Genomic DNA, 20,641 nt, shown 5'->3' with positions numbered 1-20,641 from the left:
TAAGGAGGGAATTAAGAGAGTGACCTTTGTTATATATGAAGATTAAAATCTTTTCTGGGGGGTGCTGGGTGGGGAAGAATTACAGTCACTGCGAAATCAGTTGACGCTTGCGAGCGGATTCGCAAATCCACATGGAGAGGGGAGATGTGGTTGCCCGACAAGGGATAAAGGGCAACTCAGAAAGGGGAGGGACTATAGGGGTTAAAGGAATTTTAGATATGAGAATAGTGGAAATACTTGATGTTTTAGAAATGTTGTCTTATAATGTGTTCAAAAAAAGAAAGCAGAAATGGATAAGAAGGGAAGGTGGTGATGAGGAAACGGAAAGGAAAGATAAACAAAGTATGATATGACTATGTTGAACTATATGACTTTAAATATTAATGGAATACATAACCAAATCAAAAGGAAGAAATTGTTAAATTTACTGAAAAAAGAAAAAATTGATATAGCATTCGTACAAGAAACACATTTAACTGAAGTGGAACACAAGAAATTAAAGAGAGATTGGGTAGGACATGTAACAGCAGCGTCATATAATTCAAAAGCCAGAGGAGTAGCTATATTAATCAATAAAAATATACCAATCAAAATAGAAGAGGAAATAATAGATCCAGCAGGGAGATATGTAATGATAAAATGTCAGATATATTCAGAATTTTGGAATTTACTCATACTCACCTAATGAAGAAGATCAAAAATTTATGCAAGATATCTTTTTTAAGATAGCAGATACGCAAGGGAACATACTAATAGGAGGGGATTTTAACCTTAATTTGGACTCAAACATGGATAAAACTGGGAAAAAAAACTAACAGAAAGAACAAAGTTACCAAATTTATAATTAAATCGATGCAAGAAATGCAACTTTTGGATATATGGAGGAAACAACACCCAAAGGAAAAGGAATATTCATATTATTCGGGTAGACACAAAACATACTCAAGGATAGACCTATTCCTGTTATCAGCCCACATTCAAGGGAGAGTTAGGAAAATGGAATATAAAGATAGACTATTATCGGATCACTCACCCCTGTTATTGGCGATAGAGCTAGAGGACATCCCACCAAGAATGTATAGATGGAGATTAAACTCCATGCTACTTAAAAGACAGGATTTTAGAGAATTAATTGAATGACAAATTAAAATGTACTTTGAAATAAATAAGGAATCAGTGAAAGATAAGTTTATACTATGGGACACAATGAAAGCGTTCATCAGAGGGCAAATAATAAGTTATGTAACTAAGATGAAGAAGAAGTACAATCGGGAAACAGAACAGTTGGAAAGGGAAATAACAAATACAGAAAAAGAATTAGCAATAAAGGAAGATACAACTAAAAGAAGAGAATTGGCAGACAAAAAAAAATAAAATATGAAACACTACAAACATATAAGGTGGAGAAGAACATAATGAAGAAAAAACAGAAATATTATGAACTAGGAGAAAAAACGCACAAAATTCTAGCGTGGCAGCTTAAGACAGAACAAACTAAAAGAATAGTATTGGCATTAAGGAAAAAGGACAAACAAATTACATATAATCCAAGGGAGATCAATGAAAACTTGAGGGAATTCTACGAACAACTATATCAAACTGAAAACGAAGGGAAAGAAGACAAAATAGATGAATATCTAACTAAAGTTGAACTACCAAAATTACAAACAGAAGACCAAAATAAATTAATAAAACCATTTGAAATAGAAGAATTACAGGAGATATTAAAAAACTACCGAACAATAAAACACCAGGAAAGGATGGATTCCCAATAGAATTCTATAAAACATTTAAAGACTTAGTAATTCCTCCCCTCCTGGAATTAATTATCCAGATTGATAAAACACAAAACATACCAGATTCATGCAAAACAGCAATAATTACAGTAATATCAAAGACAGGGAAAGATCCACTAGCACCAGCTTCATATAGACCAATATCTCTACTTAACACAGATTATAAGATAATAGCTAAACTATTAGCAAACAGATTGGCTGACTATGTACCAAAAATAGTAAATCTAAACCAAACTGGATTTATTAAAAAAAGACGAACAATGGACAATATCTGTAAATTTATTAACTTAATTCATGCAGTAGAAGGAAATAAAACTCCAACAGTAGCTGTGCTTTAGACGCAGAGAAGGCCTTTGACAGAGTAGAATGGAATTATTTATTCAAAGTACTACAAAAATTCAGCTTTCCAGAACAATATATTAATTGGATTAAAGCATTATATAAGGGGCCATTGGCGAAAGTGACTGTAAATGGATATATATCAAAACAATTTAACTTAAGCAGATCAACACGGCAGGGATGCCCACTATCACCTTTATTGTTCGCATTAGCTATAGAACTACTAGCAGAATTGATAAGAACAGAAAATAAAATAAGAGGGATAAAAATAAAAGAGAAGGAATATAAAATCAGTCTATTTGCAGATGATGTTATAATATACTTAACAGAACCAGAAATATCAATAAAAGAATTACATAGGAAATTGAAGGAATATGAAGAAGTATCGGGGTACAAGATCAACGCAAATAAAAGTGAAGCAATGCCAATGAATAATACGGATTTCACAAAGTTTAAGAAAGAATCACCATTTAGATGGCAAACACAAGCAATGCGATACCTCGGTATACAACTAAATAAAAATCTTGGCCATCTATATAAACTAAATTATCATCCATTAATGAAAAAATTACAAGACGACTTAGAGCATTGGAAAGACTTACCACTAACACTGATAGGAAGGATAAACTGTATTAAAGTGAATATTTTCCCAAGGATACAATACCTATTTCAGTCATTACCAATTCACCTAACAGAGAAATTCTTCAAGGAGCTAAAGAAAATAATAAGGAAATTCTTATGGAAAGGGGGGAAACTGAGGATAGCACTAGATAAATTAACAGAATGGTACAAACAAGGAGGCTTACAACTACCAAACTTTAAGAATTATTATAGAGCCGCACAATTAAGATACCTATCAGATTTTTATCAAACAAGGGAAAAACCAGATTGGACCAGGTTAGAACTAGATAAAATAGGGGAGAAGATACCTGAACATATACTATATAAATGGGATGAAAAATTGGTGCAACGTAGGAATTCACCGGTATTGCATCATCTGCTCAACATTTGGAAGAAGATTCACGTAGAAAGGAATAAAACAAATTACCAACTACCAAAACTAATATTGATGCAAAACCAACTAATCCCTTTCACAATAGATAATCTTCCCTTCAGAGAATGGGAGAGAAAAGGGATCAAAAGAATAGAAAATTGTCTTTTGGGAAATAAATTATTATCCTTTGAACAAATGAAGCATAAATATAATATAACTCACGATACAATGTTTGCATACCACCAACTGAAAACCTACTTGAAGGACAAATTGGGAAACAGTCTGAGGTTACCAGAAGGAAGCAATTTTGAATATGTGATTACAGACACAATGATAATTTAAAAATTTGTAACAAACATGTACATCAAACTGCAAGGAAAGGAGAACGAGGAAACAAACGGTAAACCTAAACAAAAATGGGAACAAGATCTAAACATAAAGATAAAGAATGAAACATGGGAAAAGCTATGCTCCGGAACTATGAGAAATACAATAAACACGAGGTTACACATGATACAATTTAACTGGATACACAGACTATACATCACACCTCAAAAGTTAAATAAATCGGACCCAACAGTATCAGACAGATGTTTTCGCTGTAAAAAGGAAACGGGAACAACAATTCATGCAATTTGGATATGTGAGAAAGTGAAAACATTTTGGGAAGATCTAAACCAGATATTAAATAAAATCACAAAAAGCAATATACCAAAAAACCCAGAGATCTTCCTCCGAAGTAATATAAGAAATAAAATATTTGGAATCGATTTGGATGGAGCACAAAAAAGATTTGTTATGATAGCCCTAGCTGTAGCAAAAAAATGTATTATGTCAACCTGGAAATTAGAAGACAACTTGAGAATACAACAATGGTACATAGAAATGAATAAATGTATTCCATTATAAAAAATAACATATCATTTAAGAAATAACATCACAATATTCGAACAAATATGGGAGCCATACATGAAATACAATAGAGAAATCCTACCGTGGACTTCCATCACCTAAAATGACAGAAGGAGAAGACAACGAAAAGAACTGACTCAGTATAGCATTCCAGGTAATACAGACCATCTTTTGACTAACTCCTTCACCTGCCCTCCAGTAAACCATTCCAGGTAATACAGATCATCTTTTGACTAACTCCTTCACCTATTCTCCAGTATACCATTCCAGGTAATACAGACCATCTTTTGATTAACTCCTTCACCTGTCCTCCAGTAAACAGTTCCAGGTAATACAGGCCATCTTTTTGACTAACTCCTTCACCTGCCCTCCAGTAAACCATTCCAGGTAATACAGATCATCTTTTGACTAACTCCTTCACCTATCCTCCAGTATACCATTCCAGGTAATACAGACCATCTTTTGACTAACTCCTTCACCTGCACTCCAGTATACCATTCCAGGTAATACAGACCATCTTTTGACTAACTCCTTCACCTGTCCTCCAGTAAACTGTTCCAGGTAATACATACCATCTTTTGACTAACTCCTTCACCTATCCTCCAGTATACCGTTCGAGGTAATACAGACCATCTTTTGCGCTTTTAGCATAACTTTCTTTGTGATGTTCCAAAGATTTCATGAACATCAGATATTGTAATGGAACTCCATTAAAAATTGGAATTTCCTTTTTTGGGTAAACCGTAGGTACCTTGTTTCTGCAGTAACATAGCAGAAATTTCATTTTGTTTTGCTCTGAGTGATAATATATTGTCTCGTCCACCATGGCTTGTGACTGGTGGTCTTGTGAATGGAGCAGACGGAACTTGAACTGGTGCCATAGGTATAGGACCTTGAGTTGTAAATGATGGCATTGGTGGAGATCCTTGACTTGTCGCTGGTTCTTCAGCAACACGAAGAGAGATCATTTGTTGAGTATGATCAACTCACAGGGTTGAACCTTTTTGAAATATTTTCCTTTTGGGAAAATCATGTATTGTACGCTCGGAAATATTAAATGTTGCTAGGTTTGGTCAATAATGTTCGAGCACTAGCAGGGCCACCCGTAGCTCCTTGCTCGAATGTACTAATTTCTTGTAGCTGCGGTGCCCATTGACTTGCTGGAGTGTTGGGTGCGGGCCCTTTGGGTATTTCACTTTGAGTGATAGATCTTCCAGAAGCCTGAGCTAATGCTTTCACTTTGGTCGTCTTCATAGCATATTGTTCCTCAAGATATTGTCTCTTCTTTTCTCTCTTCAATAATCTTTTTAGTTCTTCACTAGCCATTTGTAACTTCAGTTGCTGAATCTTACTTTCAGCTTCCATATCTTCCGAAGCATGTCTTTTTCTCCAACCACTCACATTGTGCACAGGTAGTAGCCAAGTCTGCTTGCACCTTAGCATGCATAGCTGATATGCTTGAAAAACGTAAAGCTGTACTTGTGGATCTAGATGCCTTTGAAGACTTTGAAGATCTTTCTGCACTCATAACCTTGGAAATACTATCATCAGAATTCACATCTGAACTTTTAGATACCACTGATTGCTTCTCTATCTTCTGCATTTCGCTTGGTACAGCACCAGTGGGGCTTTGTAACATAGATTCATCTGTTTTAGTTCCACTAACCTTTAAATCAGCAAGTGAGGTCTTCAGAGCCTTACTGTAATCCTCTTCTTGCTTGGTCGTTGAATCCACTTCTTCAATTGTGACTGGCTCCAATCTCCCACCAAGCATTCTCAGTTCACCTTGCAGGCTCAACTCAAGATCAAGCAGTTCTCTGAGAGGAGCTGATTGCTCAAGGTCTTTAGCCCAACAAGACTTCTTCACCATCTTGGATTTTTCACACTACAGCTTGTCTTCTCCTGGCTTCCTGATTCCAAGAAACTGTAAACCAATTTGTATCTTGCGTGGTCACTTTAAGAGGCTGAATTGTCTCTGAGCTACTCACACAGGCTTCTTTATCAGTTGTTTGTACAACTTTTCAAAACATTCTTCTGGGCTTCCTGTCAATTCTGTCTGGTAGCAGTGGCTCTTAGCTTCCCAAGGCTGCAGGTGTCTGCAGTCAGACAGACATACTCTAACAGAAAACTCGATTTCTTGTTGAGTTGAGTTCTTTCAGATAAATTATGAGCCTTACAAACAAAGTTCACAATTTTAAACTTTTCTTTGAATAATAATATAGACAACACTTTCCAGGTTCTAGTTTTTCCCAATTTCAAAACATGTCATCTTCAAAGAAATGTGGGGATGATATTCCAAATTTCTATCTTATAAATCCAATAAACCAAACTTTGTAGATGCAGCTTTATATAGCTTTAATTGGTTGATAAAAACAGATAAACATTTTGTATAATTTTGCATTAAGCTTTTCATAACAATGAATAAACAAGGCATTTGGCTATATTTAAAGACCTATCGATATTGAACTTTAAACAGATTTAAAAAGAAATAAAACTAAATAAAACAAAATAAGACAAATTCAAAGAAGAATCTCTTGAGCTTACACCTCTGTCGTGATTCTTCGAAGAATGAGGGGCAAACTCTCGGTCTGCTATGATATTCTGACATATGACTTCAGAGTAACTATGGTAACACGACAAACAACAATTTTCCATAAAGGGATAGGCACAGATTACTAATAAACAAAAACTTTTGCACCATCGACCCCTTCATGGAATCATTGATCCTTCATAGACCCCCAGGCATGTACAAAAATAAATTAATAAATAAATAGGTATATTGTAAGGAAGGTGGATGAGTTGACGGTATTGATTGACACTTGGAAGTATGATGTGGTAGTGATAAGTGAAACATGATTGCAGGAGGAATGTGATTGGCAGCTAACTATTCCTGGATTCCATTTCTTTATGTGTGACAGAATTGGAGGGGCAAGAGGGGTTGGTGTTGCATTGTTTATCAGAGAAAATATACAGCGTTGCTTAGGCAGGATAGATTAGATGCTCATCCAGGGAGGCTGTATGGAAATGAGGAATGGGAAAGGGGTAGTCACACTTATAGACCATGTCATGGAGAATGAGAACTAGAGGAGCAAATTTGTAGAGAGATAGCAGATATTTGTAGTAAGCACAGGGTTGTGATTGTGGGAGATTTTAATTTTTCAAATATAGATTGGGAAACACATTCTGTGATCAGGCTGGATGGTTTCAAATTTGTAAAATGTGTGCAGGATGGTTTTTTACAGCAATTCGTTGAGGTACCAACTGAGAAGGGGCAGTGTTGGATCTACTGTTGGGGAATGAGATAGGTCAGGTGACAGAGGGATGTGTTGGGGAGCACTGAGTCCAGCGATCATAGTGCCATTAAATTCAATATGGAAAGGGATTGGTCAGGGCCTAGGACTGTGGTTTTCACTAAGGGTAAAGGAAGCAAAGAGGGTAATTATGGAGACTATCGTGATTAAGAAAGAGGAAGAACTGGAGCTTTTGAAGCTGATAAAGATGGATAAGTCCCCAGGTCCCAATGGTGTTTTCCCCAGGACCTTGAGAAAATGTAGTGAGGAAATAGCAGAGGCTCTGGCAGTGATTTTTCAAATGTCATTAGAGACGGGTATAGAGGCGGAGGATTGGCGTGTTCCGCATGTGGTTCTTTTGTTTAAAAAGGGTTCGAGGAGCAAGCCTAGCAATTATTGGCCTGTAAGTTTGACGTCTGTGGTAGGTAAATTGATGGAAAGCGTTCTTAGAGATAATATATATATCTGGAGAGACAGGGTCTGATCAGGAACACTCAACATGGGTTTGTGCATGAAAGGTCATGTTTGACTAATCTTGTTGAAGTTTTTTAAGAGGTGACTAGGAATGTTGATGAGGATAGAGCAGTGGATGTGATCTATATGGACTTCAGTAAGGTCTTCGATAAGGTTCTGCATGGAAGGTTAGGAAGGTTCAGCTGTTAGATATTAATTTTGAGGTAGTCAAATGGATTCGACAGTGGCTGAAAGGGAGATGCCAGAGAGTCGTGGTGGATAACTGTTTGTCAGGCTGGAGGCCAGTAACAAGTTGTGTGCCTCAGGGATCAGTATTGGGTCCCTTGCTGTTTGTCATTTACATTAATGATCTGGATGATGGGGCGGTAAACTGGATTAGTAAATATGTGGATGATACTAAAATAGGTGGGTTTGTGGATAACGAAAAAGGTTTTCAGAGACTGCAGAAGGATTTGGACGTGTAGAAGAGTGGGCTGAGAGATGGCGGATGGAGTTTAATGCTGAGAAGTGTGAGGTGCTTCATTCTAGAAGGAATAATCAAAACAGGATGTTCGTAGTGAAGGGGAGGGTATTGGGGAATGCAATGGAGCAGAAAGATCTAGGAATAATGGTTCATCATTCCTTGAAAGTAGAATCTCATGTGGATAGGGTGGTGAAGGAGGCTTTTAGTATGCTGGCCTTTATAAATCTAAGCATAGAATACAGGAGTTGAAAACTGATGATGAGATTGTTCAAGGCATTGGCAAGGCCAAATTTAGAGTACTGTGTGCAGTTCTGGTCACTGAATTATAGGAAGGATATCAACAAGGTGGAGAGAGTGCAGAGAAGATTTACAAAAATGTTACCTGGGTTTCAGAATCTAGATTACAAAGAAGGATTGAGCAGATTAGGTCTTTATTCCTTGGAGCGTAGAAGGTTGAGAGGGGATTTGATGGAGGTATTTAAGATCATGAGGGGGCTAGATAGAGTTGATGTGAATAGGCTTTTTCCATTGAGAGTAGGAGAGATTGAAACAAGAGTTAAGGTGAAAAAGTTTAGAAGTAACATGAGGGGGAACCTCTTCACTCAGAGAGTGGTGGCTATGTGGAATGAGCTTCTGGGAGAAGTAGTGAAGGCAGGGACCATTTTGTCATTTAAGGAAAAATTGGATAAGTATATGGATGAGAGGAAAATGGAGGGTTATGGGCAAGGTGCAGGAAGATGGGACGAGAGGAGAGGACTTAGATTGGTGTGGACTAGAAGGGCCTGTTTCCGTGCTGTAATTGTTGTATGGTTATAAGGATGTGTATTTTCCATGTGCATTATTTTTTTTTTTAATTTTTTATTTTTCACACTATAAACCACATTGATCAAGTTACATACATTTTCCCTCTTGAACATATACAATGTCATTTTCTCCCCCCACTCCTCCCCTCCCTCCCTCCCTACCTCCCCTCCCATTCATTTAAAGTTCAGAATCTAAGATACATTAAACCCGTTAAACAATGTTGTCACTCAATAAAAACAAACAAGAAATTCCACTGAGTCAGTTCTTTTCATTCTCTTCTCCTTCTGTCCTTTTAGGTGGTAGATGTCCCCGGTAGGTTTTCTCTATTATGTTTCATGTATGGCTCCCATATTTATTCAAATATTGTAATATTGTTTCTTAAATTATATGTTATTTTTTCTAATGGAATACATTTATTCATTTCTATATACCATTGTTGTATTCTCAAGTTGTCTTCTAATTTCCAGGCTGACATAATAAATTTTTTTGCTACAGCTAGGGCTATCCTAACAAATCTTTTTTGTGCACCATCCAAATCAAGTCCAAATTCTTTGTTTTTTATGTTACTTAGGAGGAAGATCTCTGGGTTTTTTGGTATATTGCTTTTTGTGATTTTATTTAATATCTGGTTTAGATCTTCCCAAAATTTTTCTACTTTCTCACATGTCCAGATTGCATGAATTGTTGTTCCCATTTCCTTTTTACAGCGAAAACATCTGTCAGATACTGTTGGGTCCCATTTATTTAACTTTTGAGGTGTAATATATAGCCTGTGTATCCAGTTATATTGTATCATACGTAACCTCGTATTTATTGTATTTCTCATAGTTCCGGAGCATAACTTCTCCCATGTTTCATTCTTTATCTTTATGTTTAGATCTTGTTCCGATTTTTGTTTAGTTTTACCATTTGTTTCCTCGTTCTCCTTTTCTTGCAGTTTAATATACATATTTGTTATAAATTTTTTGATTATCATTGTGTCTGTAATCACATATTCAAAATTACTTCCCTCTGGTAAACTCAGACTGCTTCCCAATTTGTCCTTCAAGTAGGATTTCAGTTGGTAATATGCCAACACTGTATCGTGAGTTATATTATATTTATCCTTCATTTGTTCAAAGGATAATAATTTATTTCCTGAACAGCAATTTTCTATTCTTTTGATCCCTTTTTACTCCCATTCTCTGAAGGAAAGGTTATCTATTGTAAAAGGGAGTAACTGATTTTGCGTCATTATTAGTTTTGGTAATTGGTAATTTGTTTTATTCCTTTCTACATGAATCTTCTTCCAAATATTGAGCAGATAATGTAAAACTGGAGAATTCCTACGTTGCACCAATTCTTCATCCCATTTATATATGTTCAGGTATCTTCTCCCCTATTTTATCTAGTTCTAATCTAGTCCAATCTGGCTTTTCCCTTGTTTGATAAAAATCTGATAGGTATCTTAATTGTGCGGCTCTATAATAATTTTTAAAGTTTGGCAGTTGTAAGCCTCCTTAACTTAATTTATCTAGTGCTATCCTCGGTTTCCCCCCTTTCCATAAAAATTTCCTTATTATTTTCTTTAACTCCTTGAAGAATTTCTCTGTCAAGTGTATTGGCAATGCCTGAAATAGGTATTGTATCCTTGGGAAAATGTTCATTTTACTACAGTTTATCCTTCCTATTAGTGTTAGTGGTAAGTCTTTCCAATGCTCTAAGTCGTCCTGTAATTTTTTCATTAGTGGATAATAATTGAGTTTATATAGATGGCCGAGGTTTTTATTTATTTGTATACCTAGGTATCGCATTTCTTGCGTTTGCCATCTGAATGGTGATTCTTTCTTAAATTTTGAGAAATTTGCATTATTTATTGGCATTGCTTCACTTTTATTTGTGTTAATCTTGTATCCCGACACTTCTCCATATTCCTTCAATTTCTTATGTAATTCTTTTATTGATATTTCTGGTTCTTTTAAGTATACTATAACGTCATCTGCAAATAGACTGATTTTATATTCCTTCTCTTTTATTTTTATCCCTCTTATTTTATTTTCTGTTCTTATCAATTCTGCTAGTAGTTCTATAGCTAATGCGAACAATAAAGGTGATAGTGGGCATCCCTGCCGTGTTGATCTGCTTAAGTTAAATTGTTTTGATATATATCCATTTACTGTCACTTTCGCCAATGGCCCCTTATATAATGCTTTAATCCGATTAATATAGTTCTCTGGTAAGCTGAATTTTTGTAGTACTTTGAATAAATAATTCCATTCTACTCTGTCAAAGGCCTTCTCTGCGTCTAAAGCAACCGCTAGTGTTGGAGCTTTATTTCCTTCTACTGCATGAATTAAGTTAATAAATTTACAAATATTGTCTGTTGTTCGTCTTTTTTTAATAAATCCAGTTTGGTCTAGATTTACTATTTTTGGTACATAGTTGGCTAATCTGTTTGCTAATAGTTTAGCTATTATCTTATAATCTGTGCTAAGTAATGATATTGGTCTATATGACACTGGTGCAAGTGGATCTTTCCCTGTCTTTGGTATTACTGTAATTATTGCTGTTTTACATGAATCTGGTAAGCTTTGTGTTTTATCAATCTGGTTGATTACTTCCAGGAGGGGAGGAATTAATAAATCTTTAAATGTTTTATAGAATTCTATTGGGAATCCATCCTCTCCTGGTGTTTTATTATTCGGTAGTTTTTTTTATTATCTCTTGTATTTCTACTATTTAAAATGGTTCAGTTAATTTATTTTGTTCCTCTATTTGTAATTTTGGTAGTTCAATTTTAGTTAAAAATTCATCAATTTTCCCTTCTTTCCCTTCGTTTTCAGTTTGATATAATTGTTTGTAGAATTCTCTGAAGTTTTCATTAATCTCCGTTGGATTATATGTGATTTACTTGTCTTTTTTCCTTGATGCCAATACCATTCTCTTAGTTTGTTCTGTCTTAAGCTGCCACGCTGGAATTTTGTGCGTTTTTTCTCCTAGTTCATAATATTTCTGTTTTGTCTTCATTATGTTCTTCTCCACCTTATAAGTTTGTAGTGTTTCATATTTTATTTTTTTGTCTGCCAATTCTCTTCTTTTAGTTATATCTTCCTTCATTGCTAATTCTTTTTCTATATTTGCTATTTCCCTTTCCATCTGCTCTGTTTCCTGATTGTAGTCCTTCTTCATCTTGGTTACATAACTTATTATTTGCCCTCTGATGAACGCTTTCATTGCGTCCCATAGTATAAACTTATCTTTCACTGATTCCGTATTTATTTCAAAGTACATTTTAATTTGTCATTCAATTAATTCTCTAAAATCCTGCCTTTTAAGTAGCATGGAGTTTAATCGCCGTCTATACATTCTTGGAGGGATGTCCTCCAACTCCATTGTCAATATCAGGGGCGAGTGGTCCGATAATATTCCAGCTTTATATTCTGTTTTCCTAACTCTTTCTTGCATGCGAGCTGATAACAGGAATAGGTCCATTCTTGAGTATGTTTTATGTCTACCCGAACAACATGAATATTCCCTCTCCTTTGGGTGTTGTTTCCTCCATATATCCAAAAGTTGCATTTCTTGCATCGATTTAATTATAAGTTTGGTTAATTTATTCTTTCTGTTAATTTTTCTCCCAGTTTTATCCATGTTTGAATCCAAATTAAGGTTGAAATCCCCTCCTATTAGTATGTTCCCTTCCTTGTCTGCTACTTCAAAAAAAATATCTTGCATAAATTTTTGATCTCCTTCGTTAGGTGAATATACTTTGAGTAAATTCCAAAACTCTGAATATATCTGACATTTTATCATTACATATCTCCCTGCTGGATCTATTATTTCCTCTTCTATTTTAATTGGTACATTTTTATTGATTAATATAGCTACTCCTCTAGCTTTTGAATTATATAATGCTGCTGTTACATGTCCTACCCAATCTCTCTTTAATTTCTTGTGCTCCACTTCAGTTAAGTGTGTTTCTTGCACGAATGCTATATCAAGTTTTTCTTCTTTCAGTAAATTTAGCAGTTTCTTCCTTTTGATTTGGTTATGTATTCCATTAATATTTAAAGTCATATAGTTCAACATAGCCATTTCATATTTTGTTTATCTTTCCTTTCCGTTTCCTCATCATCTTTCCTTCTTATCCATTTCTGCTTTTTTTTTGAACACTTTATAAGACAACATTTCTAAAACATAAAACATTTCCCTTATTCTCCTATTTAAAATTTCTTTAACCCCACTATCCCCTCCCCTTCCTGTGTTGCCCTTTATCCCTTGTCGGGCAACCACATCTCCCCTCTCCATTTGCGAATTCACTCGCAAACGTCAACTGATTTCGCAGTGACCGTAACTCTTCCCCACCCAGCCCCCCCAGAAAAGATTTTAATTTTCATATACAACAAAGGTCACTCACTTAATTCCCCCATACTTCCTTTCTTCCCTTTCTCTCCCTTCTTAGTTCTTACCTATATTCTATTTTTACATATATATATATATATATATATATATATATATATACACACATATATACCTACATCCACACATACATATAGTTTGTGGTCATTTTTGTTCTCGTTACCTATCTTCCTCTCTCTGTCTGTTTTGTAGTAGTTCTGCAAATTTTCTTGCTTCCTCCAGATCCAAGAATAGTCTGTTTTGCTGTTCTGGAATAACTATTTTAAGTACCGCTGGACACTTTAGCATAAATTTATATCCTTTTTTCCATAGGATCGGTTTTGCTGCATTAAACTCCTTCCTCTTCTTCAGGAGTTCAAAACTTATATCTGGGTAGAACAAAAATTTTTGACCTTTGTATTCCAGTGGTTTTTTTTGTCTTCTCTTATTTTCCTCATTGCTTTCTCCAACATGTTTTCTCTTGTTGTATATCTTAGGAATTTTACTAGAATGGATCTTGGTTTTTGTTGTGGTTGTGGTTTCGGGGCTAATGTTCTATGTGCCCTTTCTATTTCCATTTCTTCCTGTAATTCTGGTCTTCCTAGGACCCTGGGGATCCATTCTTTTATAAATTCTCTCATATTCTTGCCTTCTTCATCTTCCTTAAGGCTCACTATCTTTATATTGTTTCTTCTACTATAATTTTCCATTATATCTATCTTCTGAACTAACAGCTCTTGTGTCTCTTTTAACTTTTTTATTAGATTCTTCTAATTTCTTTTTTAAGTCCTCTATTTCCATTTCTATGGCTGTTTCTCGTTCTTCCACCTTGTCCACTCTTTTTCCTATATCTGACATGATCATCTCTAATCTATTCATTTTTTCTTCTGTACTTTTTACTCTTTTTATTTCACTGAATTCTTGTGACTGCCATTCTTTTACTGATTCCATATATTCTTTAAAAAAAAATCCATTGTCTTGCCCTTCCCTTCATCTTCCATTTCTCTGTGTTCTTCCTCTTCTTCTTCTTCTGAGTCCACTCCAGGATCTGTGTCCTTTACCTCTGTCTCTTCTGGTTTTCTTGTCGGGTTGTTTGTTTTATTTTGTTGGGTATTTTTGTTCTTCTTATTTTTATTAGAAGTGTCTTGCTGCTGGTCTTCTTCCTCTGGGTTGGTCATCTGTTGTTTCTTTGATTTCTTTTTACTCTCTTCTTTCTTGCTCTCGTTATTTTCTGTGTTTTCCTCTTGCTGTTGTGTTGTGGCTGTCAATCTCAGCTGTGGAGATCGACTCCTCAGCTGGTCCCCCCTCCCATCAGTATTATTTTTGTCTTACGCATCCGCTCATGCGCGAGGAGTCACGCATACACGGTTGCGCACTTTTGCTTGGCTCCGTGAGCCATTTTTGTAGTCCCGAGTTCGGGACTTCAACTGACCTTAGGGAGCGGGCTTCTCTCTCCGCGGCGGGCCTCCTCAGACAGGTAAGACCTTCACCTTCTTCTTCCGACGTCCTTTCTTCTCTTCTTCCCGTTGCTTTTGACTTCTTTTTTCACTGCCATTTTCTTCACACCTTTATTTTCTCTTTATTTTGGTTTTTGTGTTTGTGCCTTCGTTTTTTCACTGTCTTTATTTTACTTTTCTGGAGAGGGCTGGAGTTCCCCGACTGGCCACTACTCCATCACATGACTCCTTCCATTTGCATTAGTGAGGGAAACTGTATACCATATGCATGGTGTCCGGGCCTCCCAGCAACAACCCAAACTTTTTTAGAACACCCCAATCACCAAGTAACAAATCTGCAAATTAAGCAAGCAATTACAATATCAGTAAAAATAAAACCCTTTGCTTCTGGCTGGGAAGATGCCAAACGGAGCTGTGTCCAAGTCTTCAGCATCGGAGACAGGGACTCCATTCTCAACATTGGGTATGGTGCCATCTACATCGAAGAAGTTGCCTCAGGGTCCTGGGCAGGAATGGAGACCTCCAGCTTCTGGGCAGAAATGGGGACCTCAGGATCCTTGGGATCCAGGCAGGAATGGGACCTCGTGCATCCCCTGGGTTCTGGGCAGAAGCGGGGACCTCGGGATGCTCTACAGGAGCAGGGACCATAGGCTCCGGGCAGGAGCGGGGATGTTGGGTTCCCAGCAGAAGCGGGGAACTTAGGCTCTACAATTTTTTCAACTCCCCACCCCCCGGCATTTTTAAACCCTTTGAATAGTCCCATCAACCCCCAGGGGTTGATATCAAACACTTTAGAGGCCCCTTTTCTGAATGCTGAAAGAATGCAGTTGTGCAGATGAAGTTGGGAGTGCTTGTGTATTAATCACCAAAGGTTAGTTTGCAGGTTGTCGAAAAGGCAAATGGGATGTTGGCCTTCATTTTCAGATGGTTTGAGGACAGGGAGGTTTTGCTGCAACTGAACAGGGCACGAGTGAGGCTGGTCCTGAAATAAAAACACAATGCTGGAGAAACTCAGCAGGTCAAACCGTGTCCTTGAAATAGCAAAGATACATAATCAACGCTTCAGCCTACATTTGCTCATACCTTGATGAAGGGTATCATTATCTTTGCTATTTCAAGGACGCAGTTTGACCTGCTGAGTTTCTCCAGGATTGTGTTTTTACGTCACCCACGGTGTCTGCAGACTTGCGTGTTTTACTTCGGCTGCACCAGGAGTATCGTGCAGTTCTGGCCTCCTTAGTGAGGAAGAATATACTGGCTCTGTGGGCAGAGCAGAGGAGGTTCACTAGGTTGATCCAGCGTCAAAGGGGTTAAGATATAGGTGTTTTCCTGCTGAACCTCCGCTTTGAGGCTGGCTTCAAACGCGGATAAAGATTTGAAATGATCTATTTAAGGGGCTGCTCGAGTCCTGCTTTTATGCCCAGAGCTGCTGTAGATGGGGCAACTGTTGCCGTGGCACCACCTGTCATAAATATCTGGCAGAGCAATGGCTGTCTTCCCTACCCATAATACCCCACATAGCTGGAACTGCTCAGTGTTTCCCTGAACTGTTCCAGCTGCATGGGGGATCATGTAGGGAAGACGGCCATTGCCCTGACGTGCATTGAGCCACTGCTGCCAACAGCAGCACTAAAGGCCCAGTGAGGTTTCAGAGTGGCTGGTGGGGCTGTCACAGTCCACCCTGATCACCCCCTGATGGCTCCGCTGGCCCGGCTGCTCCCTGACGGCCCCTGCTGGGTACCCCTGCCCTGAGGGAATCATGGAGGGAGAGGGTTAAGTGAGTGGGAGAGAGAGAAGTGAGATGGGTCGTGAGCTGATGTCATCATCCCGCCCCTAGCCATCCGCTTGCAGCAACAGTACATTTATGATGCATGGCAGAGCACTCCGCTCCACTGCTGACCCTACCTCCGAGAGGGATTGGAGTCTGCACCTTGGAGCTGGTTCGGGAGCATTCATGAAGGTAAGTTTTCTGATGTGAGGGTGGAGAATCTTTGCCTTTACGTTCGGATTTTTTTGCTTTATGAAAGGGCCTAATGAGAAGCGAACATCAACTATGACTAAACTTGCAGGAATTTAGAAGCATGAGAGGGGATTTTATAGAAACATACAGAATCATAAACGGGACAGAGAGTGCAGAGAAGGTTTACCAGAATGTTACCTGGGTTTAAGCATCTAGAGTACAGGGAGAGATTGGACAGATTAGGTCTTTATTCTTCGGAGCGTAGAAGGTTGAGAGGGGATTTGATAGAGGTATTTAAGATTATGAAAGGGATAGACAGAGTGGTTGTGGATAGACTATTTCCGTTAAGAGGAGGAAAGATTAAAACAAGAGGACATAAGTTAAGAATTAAGGGGCAGAGGTTTAGAGGTAACATGAGGGGGAACTTCTTTACTCAGAGAGTGGTAGCCGTGTGGAATGAGCTTCCGGGAGAAATAGTGGCGGCGGAGTCAATTGTATTATTTAAGAAAAGGTTGGACAGGTATATGGATGAGAAGAAGATGGAGGGTTATGTGCATTGTGCAGGGAGGTGGGACTAGAGAGGGGTGTTTTGTTCGGTGCGGACTAGAAGGGCCTAATGGCCTGTTTCCGTGCTGTAAATTGTTATATGTTATATGTTATAAGATAGAAGCAGGAAAGTTATTTCCACTGGCAGGTGAGACAAAAACTAGGCGGCACGGCTGCAACTTTCTGGGGAGTAAATTTAAGAATGATGAGGAGGAACTGCTTCTCCCAGAGACTAGTGAATCTGTGGAATTCTCTGCCAAGGAAGCGGGAGAGGATGCCTCGTTAAATATATTTACCACAAAGAGAGATTGATTTTTGCATAGTCGGGCCATTAGGGTTATGGGAAAAGGCAGGTGGGCGGAGCTGAGGCCACAGCCAGGTCAGCTGTGAATGGCGGAGCAGGTTTTATGGACCAGAGGCCACAGCCAGATCAGCTGTGAATGGCGGAGCAGGTTTTATGGACCAGGTGGCCGGCTCCTGTTTCTTCTGTCCTTACCTTCTTACAGTTGGATCCTGAGAGTGATATGTATCATGTGCAAGCAGAGGAGTTTTCTCCATCATGTCCATCAGAGGCACATGGGTCGAAGGGCCTGTTCTAACTATGTCTCTACCCTCCCCTGCTGTACATCAGAGCCAGTCATTATTCCACAGACCTGGCTGCTACTGTGCTCTGAAAATCCAGCAGTCTCCCAACAATATACTTGGTCCAGAGGGGAATGGCCACAGTGGAAGCCTGCATTTCCTGCCAACTATAAAACAATTAGAGGATAAGAAAAAGGAGGAGGAGTTGGCCATCTGGTCGTCGAGCCTGTTCGCCATTCAGTAAGAAAATGCCTACTCTGTCTTTCCTGGTGGTTGCAACGACATGAACACCTCTTTGAAGCTTCTGCCCACGCCCTCAGCATTGCTGATGCCCTTGAGTGAGTCCAGCTGCCCAGTGTGGTCAGTTAGAAAGTCCACCTGGACTCACTGCACAGATGTTGTCACTAAGACACGGGAAAGATCCCTGAGCTCCCACATTCTTTTTTTTTTAAACTTTATTTAAAGATTTTATCACAGGAATACAAAGAAAATTACATTTAAAGAAAAGATATAAAATAAAATAATATAATTACAATACAACATTAATAACCTAACTTAATTCAACCACCTCCCCCACTTACACAAGAATGAAAAGAAAATATATTAAAAAAAATACCCTTCCCCTCCCCCAAATAAAGAGTGAAGAATTAGTAAAATTAATAATATTATATATTTTTTTAAAAAAGCACTCACAAAAAAAGAAAAATATGACAAATAAAAATAATAATTTTTTTATCAGATCTAAAATATCACATCTAAAAACATACTTAAATCAAACTTAATTGCATATACTTAACAAATGGAGTCCACTTCAACTTATAAAAAGACATCTTATCTTGAATTGAAAAAGATATCCTTTCCATAATTAAACAAGACTTCATCTCTAAATACCACCTATCCAAAGTTATTATATTTCTATCTTTCCAAGTAGACGCTATACATTTCTTGGCCACTGCTAAAGCTAAATAGATAAAAGAAATCTGATAATCATTTAATCCTAAATCAATTAATGATTGCATATTCCCTAATAAAAATATATCAGGATCTAAAACAACACAAATATATAATCTATTAAATATAGATTGAATACCTTTCCAAAACTATTGCAATCGGTTACAAGACCAAACAGTATGTAAAAAAAGTACTAGCTGTCTGATCACAACGAAAACAACAGTCTGACTTACTAAGACCAAATTTTTTAAATTTTTCTGGTGTTAAATATAATTGATGTATAAAATTATAATTAATCATCGCTAATCTAGCATTAATCAATTTCCGAATACTGTTTTGACAAATTTCCATCCAGGCTTCTTCAGCTATTGTAGAACCTAAATCTTTTTCCCATTTCAGCTTATCTTTATCCCAATCTTTCTTACTTTCATTTTCAGATGATGTTTTATTATACCTGGTGGACCCTGATATTTCTTTACCAGCAATTCAAGAATCTTTAGAAAATTATGGTCAATTATCTGCTTATAAGGTAAATTGGGCTAAAAGTGAAATTTTGTCAATTTGTAAAGATGATTATTCGATTTATAAAAATATTACGAAGTTGAAGTGGACAAAACAAATTAAATATTTGGGAATTAATGTCAATACAGAATATCAAGATTTATATTCAATTAATTATCTTCCTTTAATAAAAAAGATTAGACTAGATTTGATTAGGTGGAAAGACATACCTTTAGGTTTATTGGGGAGGATTAATACTATAAAAATGAATATTTTTCCTCGGATACAATATTTATTTCAATCAATTCCTTATTTTTGAAAAAAAAGTTTTTTTTAAGTATTTATATAAAGCAGTTAGAGAATTTTTATGGAAGGGAAAATTTCCGAGGGTAGCAATGAAAAAATTGATGTGGGACTTTCAGTTTGGAGGTTTGAGATTACCTAATTTTCAATATTATTCAGGCAGCTCAATTTAAATTTCTTAGTGCATTAATGAATATGGAGGATCCGCTCAGTTGGGCAAAGATAGAACTGGCAGTTCTTTTAGAAAAATCTCCACATGAATTTTTGTTTCGATGGAATAAAAATTTGTTACGAACTTATGATGTACCAATATTGAAACATTTATTGAATTTATGGACGAGTAAACTTGATAAAATGGGGCTTAAAAATAAATGGTCTGGGCGATTGCCATTGTATAATAACCAACTTGTTCCTTTTACGGTCTCCAATATCACTTTGAAACAATGGGAAAGGAAAGGAATAAAAAACTTATCTGATTGTTTCTTTGAAGGACATTTTTGTTCTTTTGAGGAATTACGAAAGAAATTTGGTATTAGTGGAAATTCTGTATTTGTGTATTATCAGTTAAGATCATTTGTAAAACAAATATGTGGTCGCCAAATGACTTTATTGCCTGAAACTAATTTTGAGAAATATGTACTTTCAATACCAGAAAAGGTATATATCTGATTTGTATTGTATTTTACAAGCTCCCACATTCTGAAGCAGATGACTGCCCTGCATGCCACCACTCAACAAAGAGGAATAGAACCATCGAACATTATAGCACAGAAACTGGCCTCTTCAGCCCTTCTAGTAGTGCCAAACCAATTTTGTTGCCTAATCCAACTGACCTGCATCCAGTCTGTAGCCCTCCATACCTCTCCCAACCATTTACCTGTCCAAATTATAT

The 20,641-nt window shown here is 37.1% G+C and overlaps 1 long non-coding RNA gene across 1 annotated transcript in view; it reads left to right on the top strand.

Moving 5' to 3' along the window:
• Nucleotides 1-19,468, top strand: part of LOC138764098 (uncharacterized) — a 40,414-nt gene extending 20,946 nt beyond the window's left edge. Inside the window, exon 3 of the long non-coding RNA XR_011357985.1 lies at nucleotides 19,383-19,468. This is a non-coding gene — a long non-coding RNA (uncharacterized lncRNA). The remainder of the gene's footprint in view (nucleotides 1-19,382) is intronic.
• The last annotated feature ends 1,173 nt before the right edge of the window (nucleotides 19,469-20,641 follow it).

The sequence above is a fragment of the Narcine bancroftii genome, chromosome 5 (genome assembly GCF_036971445.1).
Source record: "Narcine bancroftii isolate sNarBan1 chromosome 5, sNarBan1.hap1, whole genome shotgun sequence".
NCBI classification, from domain to species: Eukaryota; Metazoa; Chordata; class Chondrichthyes; order Torpediniformes; family Narcinidae; genus Narcine; species Narcine bancroftii.
The sequence above is the reverse complement of the archived record's forward strand: the minus strand, read 5'-3'. Positions and strand labels throughout refer to the sequence as shown.